The sequence below is a fragment of the Chrysochloris asiatica genome, unplaced genomic scaffold, assembly GCF_000296735.1.
Source record: "Chrysochloris asiatica unplaced genomic scaffold, ChrAsi1.0 scaffold00014, whole genome shotgun sequence".
In the NCBI taxonomy this organism is placed as follows: Eukaryota; Metazoa; Chordata; class Mammalia; order Afrosoricida; family Chrysochloridae; genus Chrysochloris; species Chrysochloris asiatica.
In genome coordinates, this window is record NW_006408532.1 from 330,968 (window position 1) to 339,745 (window position 8,778).

The following is an 8,778-nucleotide window of genomic DNA, read 5'->3' on the forward strand; positions in this document are numbered from 1 at the left end:
ATGCAGATGACATCCCTCTTTCAGGTGGGTCTTCGGTGAATGCTGGCTCCCTCAGGCATGTTCGCTCCAAAGATGGAGAAGTGGCTGTCTGCTCGCTATAGGGTCGAATTAGGCTGGATATAAAACAGACTTTTAAATAGGGAAATAAATAATAAATTAGAGGGTAACCTCAAAGAAAATTTATACACCTGCAAATCAAAATAAGTCCTGGTGTGGCGCTGTGGTTAACGCACTGGACTGCAAAGTTGGTTTGAACGGCATAGTCAGGGGTTCAAGCTCACCAGCCGCTCCTGAAACAACATCAAAATAAAAAGGAAAACCAGAAAGGCTTAGTAATCATAAACACAACAAAAATGAAGAGAATGGAAATAAAAGCCCAAAATAAAATTAAATCAGCGCAGAAAATTACATGGAACAAAGAAATCCACAGCACCACAAAACAACATTCAGCAAAATGAGAGCAGTCAGTTCATTGTTATTGTCAAATGCCATCAAGTCAGTTCCAACCCATAGTAGCCCTGTATAAGGCTTCTGAGGAGCAGCTGGTAAGCTTGAACTGCCAACTTTGCAGTCCATCGCATTAACCTGCATTGCCACACTATAAATAATTACGCTAAATATAAATGGATTAAATGCACCAGTCAAGAAACAGCCGAATGAATAAGAAAACAGGATCCTTCAATATGCTGTGTATAAGAGACACGTGAAAAAGAGACAGCCTAAATGCCTATCAACAGAAGAATGGTTAAATTTTGGTACATACACAAAATAGAATACTATGCAGTGTTGAAGAATAACTAATCTGAAACACGTCATAACATGGATGAACCTGGAGGACATTATTCTGAGTGAAATTAGTCAATCATAAAAGGACAAACATTGTGTGAGACCAATGTAAAAATGGTTATGTGGGAAATATTATGGGAATATATGGTAGTAAATAGTATTCATGGGCTAGAAGGTAAGACATGTTAACATGGAGGTTAGCTGAGCAAAGATGAAGGTAATGGGAGACATGGAGGAATTCAGTGTTTAAAGTGATGAGGTAAGCAGTGTTAACTGTTGGTACATGAAAGGGATTGCAGTTAGTGTAATGAAGCAAAGTATGTGATTTGCTGAGTTTAAAACTGGTGATCTCTGTAAAACTATACTCAATTCACAATAAAAAGTTTTTTAAAAGGCCATTGCCAACAAATCCTTTTATCATGATGAACCACTCAGGTAAGAACATAAATTAACTGTGTCGTTCCAACTCAGTAGTTCTCAAACGTTTTCCTTGTAAAAATCACATGAGATGCTTGTTTAAAATGTATTTTCTTGGGACCTATTCAAGGAGGTGTTTTGGGTTTGAACTTAAAGGACTTGTCATTTTCAAAAACATTCCAGAGATCATTTTGATGTCTGTGTGGACCCTCTGAGAAGTACTATGTTGGCATTTTAGTTTGGGATTTTAACCTGAGTCAGTGTTTCTCAGTCTTGGCTGTGCATCAGAATCTCCTATGGAGGTTCTTAAAAATGCATATGCCCGGACCATATCCTCTGAGGCTCTGATTTCATCTTACTAGTGGGAGGTGGAGGGACAGAAAAATGGGGAGCTCTGTGAATTTTAAGGAGCTCTTGGAGCGTAGTAGTTAGGACTCGGGCTGCGAACAGCAAGGTCAGCAGTTTGAAACTACCAGCTGTTCCGTGGGAGAAAGATGAGGCTTTCTGCTCCCGTAAAGATTTATAGCCTTGGAACCCCTGTACAGGGTCGATATGAGTCGGAACCAACTCCACGGCACATAACAAGAACAACAACTGTGAATTTTAGCAAACTCCTGGTAATATTAGTAATTCTGTTACATAACCAAGGTTAAGAACTATTGATCTAACATTGATTCTCAAAGCATGGTCCTCCATAGTGGCAGCTTCACCATTCCCTGGAAGTGTTTAGAAGTTTAGATTATCAGGCCCCACCTCAGATTTACTGAACTGAAACTCTGGAGGAGCGTTTAGCAGTCTCTGTTTTAACAAGCTATCCAAGTGATTCTGATGAATGTCAAAGTTTGAGAAGAACCTTAACAGTTGTTGTTGAGTTTTTCCTAGTTGGGACTGTTGTTAAGTGCCGTTGAGTCAGTTCTGATTCCTAGCAATCCTGGATAGTGTTTGCTAGGAGTGGCTGGTGAGCTTGAATTGCCAACCTTGCAGTTCAAACCGACTTTGCAGTCCAGCACATTATCCTGTAGCACCACACCAGGAATAGGCAAGATTAATTAATTGTCTTTAAACAGAAATACGCAAAAAACAAAACTTAATTGGTATAAGTAATATGAGGAGGCTTGAAAAAGTTCATGGAAAACTTAAATACAACATAATATGCCCACAGACTTTTAGTAGCCCCCTTTTATATGTTGTAATGTTACCACCGGTGGTAATTTTGGAATTGGATTGAAGGTTCACAAATTAACTAACAAGATAATAGCTGAGTGCTATATCTGACCTAAGTTTCCAAAGCATTTGCTGGGTTTCTGCTTGTAAACAGTTCCTTACAATCAACACTACTTTGTGTGTTTATTACTTTTTGCCATCCCTTGAGGAGGAGTTAAGGAAATAGAAGACAGTTCTTTATAGAATCAATAAACTAGGAAAGAATGCAACATAAACATGCATAAACACAAAGACAAACATAAACATACTTCCTTTCAGGGTTATGAAGTGTTTCTTTGGTGAATATATTAAAATGTAGGCCTAGCCTATTTAACAACTTTTGGGCTCACTTGCCCCTTATACCAAAGAGTGAAACAACACTTCATAGCATGTAAAATATATTTCCCAGTTAAGCTCAGTAATTAAACAGCTCAGCTGGTAACCAAAAGGGCAGTGATTTGAACCCACAGGCCGCTCCGCAGGAGAAAGATGTGGCAGTGGACTTCCATAAAGATTGACAGCCTTGGAACCCCTATTGGGGGCAGTTCTGCTCTGTGCTACAGGGTCCTTATGAGTTTGAATCCACAGTGGATTTGGGTTTTGGTTCTACGGGTAACTTGTTGTTAGGTGCCATGGAGTCGGTACCCACTCATATTGACCTCCTTGTAACTACTGACTGCTTAAACAGAATTTAAGTATCCTTCATTTGCTTCAGGAAGTTGTAATCTATCCTGTTGTATATCATACCTTTTCCCTAAGAAAACAGTAACTTTAGCATCAATTGGGTATATTTTGTTAGTTTCAGATGCTATAATATTTGTTCTCCAGTTTTGAAAGAATAAGAGGATAAATGGAACAAAGTGCTAGTTTCTTTTACTGAGTGCTTTATAAAATGTTTTAGAGCAGAACTTCTGGAAAAAAAGACATTTGATTGTAGTTCTGCAGGTGTCCTGCTATGGCACTGTAGGTTAAACAAGGTTGGCAGTTCAGTCCACCAGCCACTTCTTGGCAACTCTGTACAGCAGGGGTCCCCTGACCCTCCCTGCCAAGGCAACTGCAGTTCCAGCCATCCTGTAAGGGGTGAGTCAATTAAATGTCTGACCAAATATAGAAGGTTAATTTCTAAGTTGACAATTTTGTATGGCTTGCAAATGATGTTATAAGTATCCTGATGACTCTTCATAGAAAAAAGGTTCCCTGCCCCTGCTGTACCTGGTCACTGAGTTTTAACTGACTTGATGGCACTTAACAATGTATAGAATTGGGCATAACAAAGAGTTAACATTACTTAACCCACTTGTAGTTCATTACCAATAACACCAAACATAAAATAAAACTTACAGAAACAACTTGTCATTGAAGCCAAGAGGCTGAACACCTGTCTGGCATTTATTTCCAAGGCAAGGATAATTTTAGTATTTGAATTTCTTTGGGAAAAAATATCAACAGAAAAAAGCTTAAGACTGTTTCCCAATTGAAATTTACAGCCAAAGGCAGATGAAATTATAGTTTCCAAAGCTCAAAACAATAAAAAGTGTTTGAACAGGGTGTCTTTTTGCCTAGAGGTACTCGGTTTTATTGGGATTTTACTTCTAAACTTATTAGTTTTATTGGATAGACCATATTACTTTTAGCAATTTTATAGTCCCACAATTTTGTTCCAAGTTTTGGTCTTCAGAAAACCTCCTAAGTCAGCCCCTTTTTTCCTAATTTCCTTTTCCTGCATTAATTCTTTTTAAAATTTTTTCTTGTAGTTCTTAAACACTTAGTGCTGAGATTTTTTTGTGATTTTTCTTAGTACTGGACATTCTCCACTTGATTTTGCCCTCACTTACTTGTTGAGCAAGTAATAATTAGCCAGTATGATTCCATACAATTGTTGTTGTTGTTAAGTGCCATCGAGTCGGGTCCGACCCATAGCGACCCTGCAGCTGGTAAGCTTAAACCACCGTCCTTGCAGTTCAAACGACTTTTACAGTCTGACACATTAGTCCGCAGCACCACACCAGGACTCCTGCAGGACATATGTTGAGTGAAATTAGTCAATCACAAAAGGATAAATATTGTGTAAGACTAATTTAATGTATAAAGTTAAGAAAAAGTTTTCTTAATGAAAGAAACATCAGTGATGGTTACCAGGGAAGGGGGAGGGAAAACTATCCTTGGGCTTAGAGGGTAGTCACATTAACATGGGTGAGAGGGCAGGCAATATACAAGAGAGAGTTTAGCTGAGCAAAGATGAAAGTAGTGGGAGATGAATGCAGTAGTTAAAGTGAATAAAGGTAAATACTCTTCATTGATGGTACGTGGAGGGGATTGGCAGTCATTGTAATGAAGCAAAGTATGCGATTTGCTGAATGCAAAATTGATCTGCTTTGTAAACCGTAATTCACACAAAAAAAGTTTTAAAAAGGAGGAGATGATTTTGGTAAATTGTCATTTTAAGAATAGTTTTAACTGTTTTTAGTAAACCAATGTTCATTAACTATCAGTATTTTTTTATGATTATTACACAGGTATAATAAGGTTATTATCACTGCTTAGGGGTGATAACAAAAAGCAAATTAAGGTTTTCTATATCTTCCTTGTATCTCTTAGTTTTTAAAGGCACCTTGTGTTGAAATGCAAAGGATCTATGATTAAGTATATATATCTTTATTACATACTTAAGAAAGAAAGTTACTACCTTATTTGTAAAAGTCATTGGCCAAATAAAAGAAACCATTGTTTCCCTTTTTTTTGAATGCCTTTGTGTCAGATGCTATGATAGGTGTTGTGGTTATGTGCTGTGTAGTTGGTTCCGACTCATAGTGACCCTGTACAGGGTTTCCGAGGCTATAAATCTTTATGGAAGCAGAAAACCTCATCTTTCTCCCACAGAACCGCTGGTATTTTTGAACTGCTGACATTGAGATTCGCAGCCCGATTCGTAATCACTTTTTGTTGTTGTTAAGTGATGTTGAGTTGGTTCCGACCCATAGCGACCCTGTACAGGGTTTCCAAGGTTGTAAATCTTTATGTGAACAGAAAGCCTCATCTTTCTCCCGCGGAGCAGCTGGTAGTTTCGAACTGCTGACCTTGCCGTTTGCAGCACATTTCTTAACCACTAGGCTACCAGAGCTCCTTCGTAACCACTACAGATAGCTAACGTAATTTTCACATCAACAAAAGAAAGAAAACACAAGCCATATTTTAGGAGGCATGAGAGTTGTTTTCCTTGCTTTTCTAACTGCTTTACTAGATTAAATGCAATGAAGTATGTTATAGAATATTTTCACATCCAAGAGGTAGATAATGATTTTTCTTTTTAATTATTTGAAAACTACAAATAGGAAAGAATCAGATTTGAAGTCTTTTAAAAAATTCGTATAGTATATGTGACAAGAAAATACTGTGTAAAATTAATGAAATGTGTTGGTTTATAGTGCAGTTCCCAAAGATAAGGACAGACAGTGCTTTAAACTTCGCCAAGGAATTGATAAGAAGATTGTCATCTATGTGCAGCAAACAACAAATAAAGAACTTGCTATTGAAAGGTAAACATTTTTAGTAAGTTTAGTTTAAGTACCAATTTTGGTTTTTATCAATCTAATGAAGAGTCATACTGTATTCAAAAATGTATTGGAGAATTATTTTATTCCTTAGGAAATTCTTATGGTTTAATAAGGGAATGATTGCCTCATCCACTTTGAAAAAATTTATGAATCTTTAGCTGTTGTGCTAACTTCAATGATCTCAATTAGTATAAAGTAGGGATAATAATTATGAAAATATATATTTATTGGGAATTCTAATAGGTTAATGCGTCGGACCACAAGATTGGTTTGAAATGCAAGGTCGATGGTTCAAGCTCACGACATTGGAACAATGTTGTTAAGTGCCGTCAAGTCGGTTCCATCCCATAGCTACCCTGTATAAGGTTTCCAAGGAGCAACTGGTGAGCTTGAACCACCGACCTTGCAGTTTAAACAGCTTTGCAGTCTGGTGCGTTAACCCACAAGGCCGCACCAGAACTCCAGGCATCCTTAAAGTGAAATTACTTAAATAGTCTTTTGTGTTATCTTTTTCTACAAATTAATGTCAGTTCTTATTTTACAGGTGTTTTGGTCTTCTTCTTAGCCCAGGGAAAGATGTACAAAATAGTGACATGCACTTGTTAGATTTGGTAAGAATTGTTTTTTAATGAAAAGTTATGTCCTTGAAATGTCATTTCACTTTATATCATCTGAATCTAACTTAAAGACATGTTTATTAATATGTTCTTGTAAGCTATAAAGCAATATACAAAGATAAGGAAACATGCCTTTTTCTGATTTGCTGTTTACTATTCTGACCTTGGATAAGTAGTAACCTACTTTGTCCATCCTCAGTCTCTTAACTCTGTAGTGATGGAATAATTCTTGTTTATTTATTGCATAGGGTTGATATGAGAATCAAAGGAGAAAATTAATGAGAGAATTCTTTGCAAACTGTGATGTGCTTTACAAATGGTAGGCGGTATTAGTATTATTGCTATTGTATAAAAATCTTTCTTTGTAAAACTAAATTTTGTGTGGTGATTATTCATTTGACCGACAAATTCAACATAGGAATTAGAAATTGAATTTCCCTAATGTCTGTATAATTTGATTTAAAAGCATTCGTTCTGTATAACTTCTCAGGGACGATAAATTGGCACATCTTTAATTTGAACTGTGATCACATGCACTTTTGCTTTAAAAAAATTCTAATCTTAAACATTTCTTATCGTTTTGCAACTCCTTCAACAATGTTTTTAAAGGCAGCAAAATGGGGGTTAGCCATTGCTCGTTTTGGCATTAACATTGGTTGTTACTCTTTTTCTTTAGGAATCTATGGGCAAAAGTTCAGATGGAAAATCCTATGTTATTACTGGGAGCTGGAATCCAAAATCTCCCCATTTTCAAGTTGTAAATGAAGAAACTCCTAAAGGTGATGATTTACTCAGCTGTGGCGTTCGCAATGCTGATGACAAGAATAGAAATTTTAGTCCCAAGAAGATACTCAAATCCCAGGACCATTGTTTGAGCTTACTTCAACCTGATGAAACCAAAGAGTTTTAATAGTTCTTTGAGTTTATAAAATACATTTGACCTGTAAACAAAGTATTGTTTTTCACTATTTTTCTTCCCATCTGCTTCATTTTCCCCTCCTCCTTTTCTCCCTCTTTGTTTGCTTACAGACATAAAATTTTATGTTTTGGAGAATATGTACACATGGTTAAAAATTTAAAGGGTACAAAAGAATACACAGAGAAAGTAAGTCTATCACAGTCCTCAGGAATCCTCCACAAAAGGAACCACAGTTTTTGTGTAGCTTTTCAGAGACAGTCTATGCATAAACAGCCTTTTCCTAGATATTTTGTAGTATATTCCTGAATGTCATTTGGTGGTGGCTGTGTGCCGTGGAGTTGATTCCAACTCAGCGACCCTGTACAGGGTTTTCAAGGCTGTAAATCTTTATGGGAGCAGAACGCTTCATCTTTCTCCCGCAGAACAGCTGGTAGTTTCGAACTGCTGACCTTGCGGTTCTCAGCCCGATTCGTAACCACTATGCTACCAGAGCTCCTTGAATGTCATTTAATGACTGCCTAATATTTCATCCAGGTGTGCTGGTGGTGCTGTAGGGTAAGCACTGTGTTGCTAACCACAAGGTTGGCATTTCAAATGCACCAGCTGTTCTATGAGAGAAAGATGGGGCTTTCTGTTCCCATAAAGATTTACAGAGGGTCACTATGAGTTGGATATGAGTCCATGGGCACCCAACAACAACAATAATTTATCCTGAAAATGTAACATTGTTTGCTTAATTAGTACCTGTTATTGAGCATTTGGAGTCCTGGTATGATGTTATAGGATCAGCACTGGACTGCCAAACACAAGGTCGGCTGTTCAAATACACCAGCTGATCCTTGGAAACCTTATATAGTGTCGTTAGGAGTCTGAACCAACTTGACAGCACTTAATAACAGCTGAGCATTTGGAGTCCTGGTGTGGAGCTGTGGGCTAAAGCGCACTATACCACAAGGTCATTTTCAACCATAAGGTCAGCAATTCAAATTCAACGGCCACTCCTTGGAAACCCTGTGCAGGATTGCTATGAGTCGGAACCACCGCTATGGTACTAAAGAACAACAACTGAGCATTTAAACCCCCGCCCCCCATTTCCTCCCATGTTTTCTTATAACACTGTGGATAAAGTATTATGTGCAGACAGTTCACAGAAGTGGTTAAGAGATAAGAAATTGGCATTAGTGGTATTCAGAAAATTAAAAAACAAATGATACTATTTTTAACCAAGATTTTAAAAGACTTTCCAGTGTTGGTGAGCATGGCATAAAAAAAAAAAAAAAAA

At 37.4% G+C, this 8,778-nt stretch overlaps 1 protein-coding gene across 1 annotated transcript in view; it reads left to right on the top strand.

The window, feature by feature from the left end:
• The window catches only part of RABGAP1 (RAB GTPase activating protein 1), a 174,012-nt gene that overhangs the window by 22,783 nt on the left and 142,451 nt on the right, over nucleotides 1-8,778 (top strand). The window lies entirely within an intron of this gene.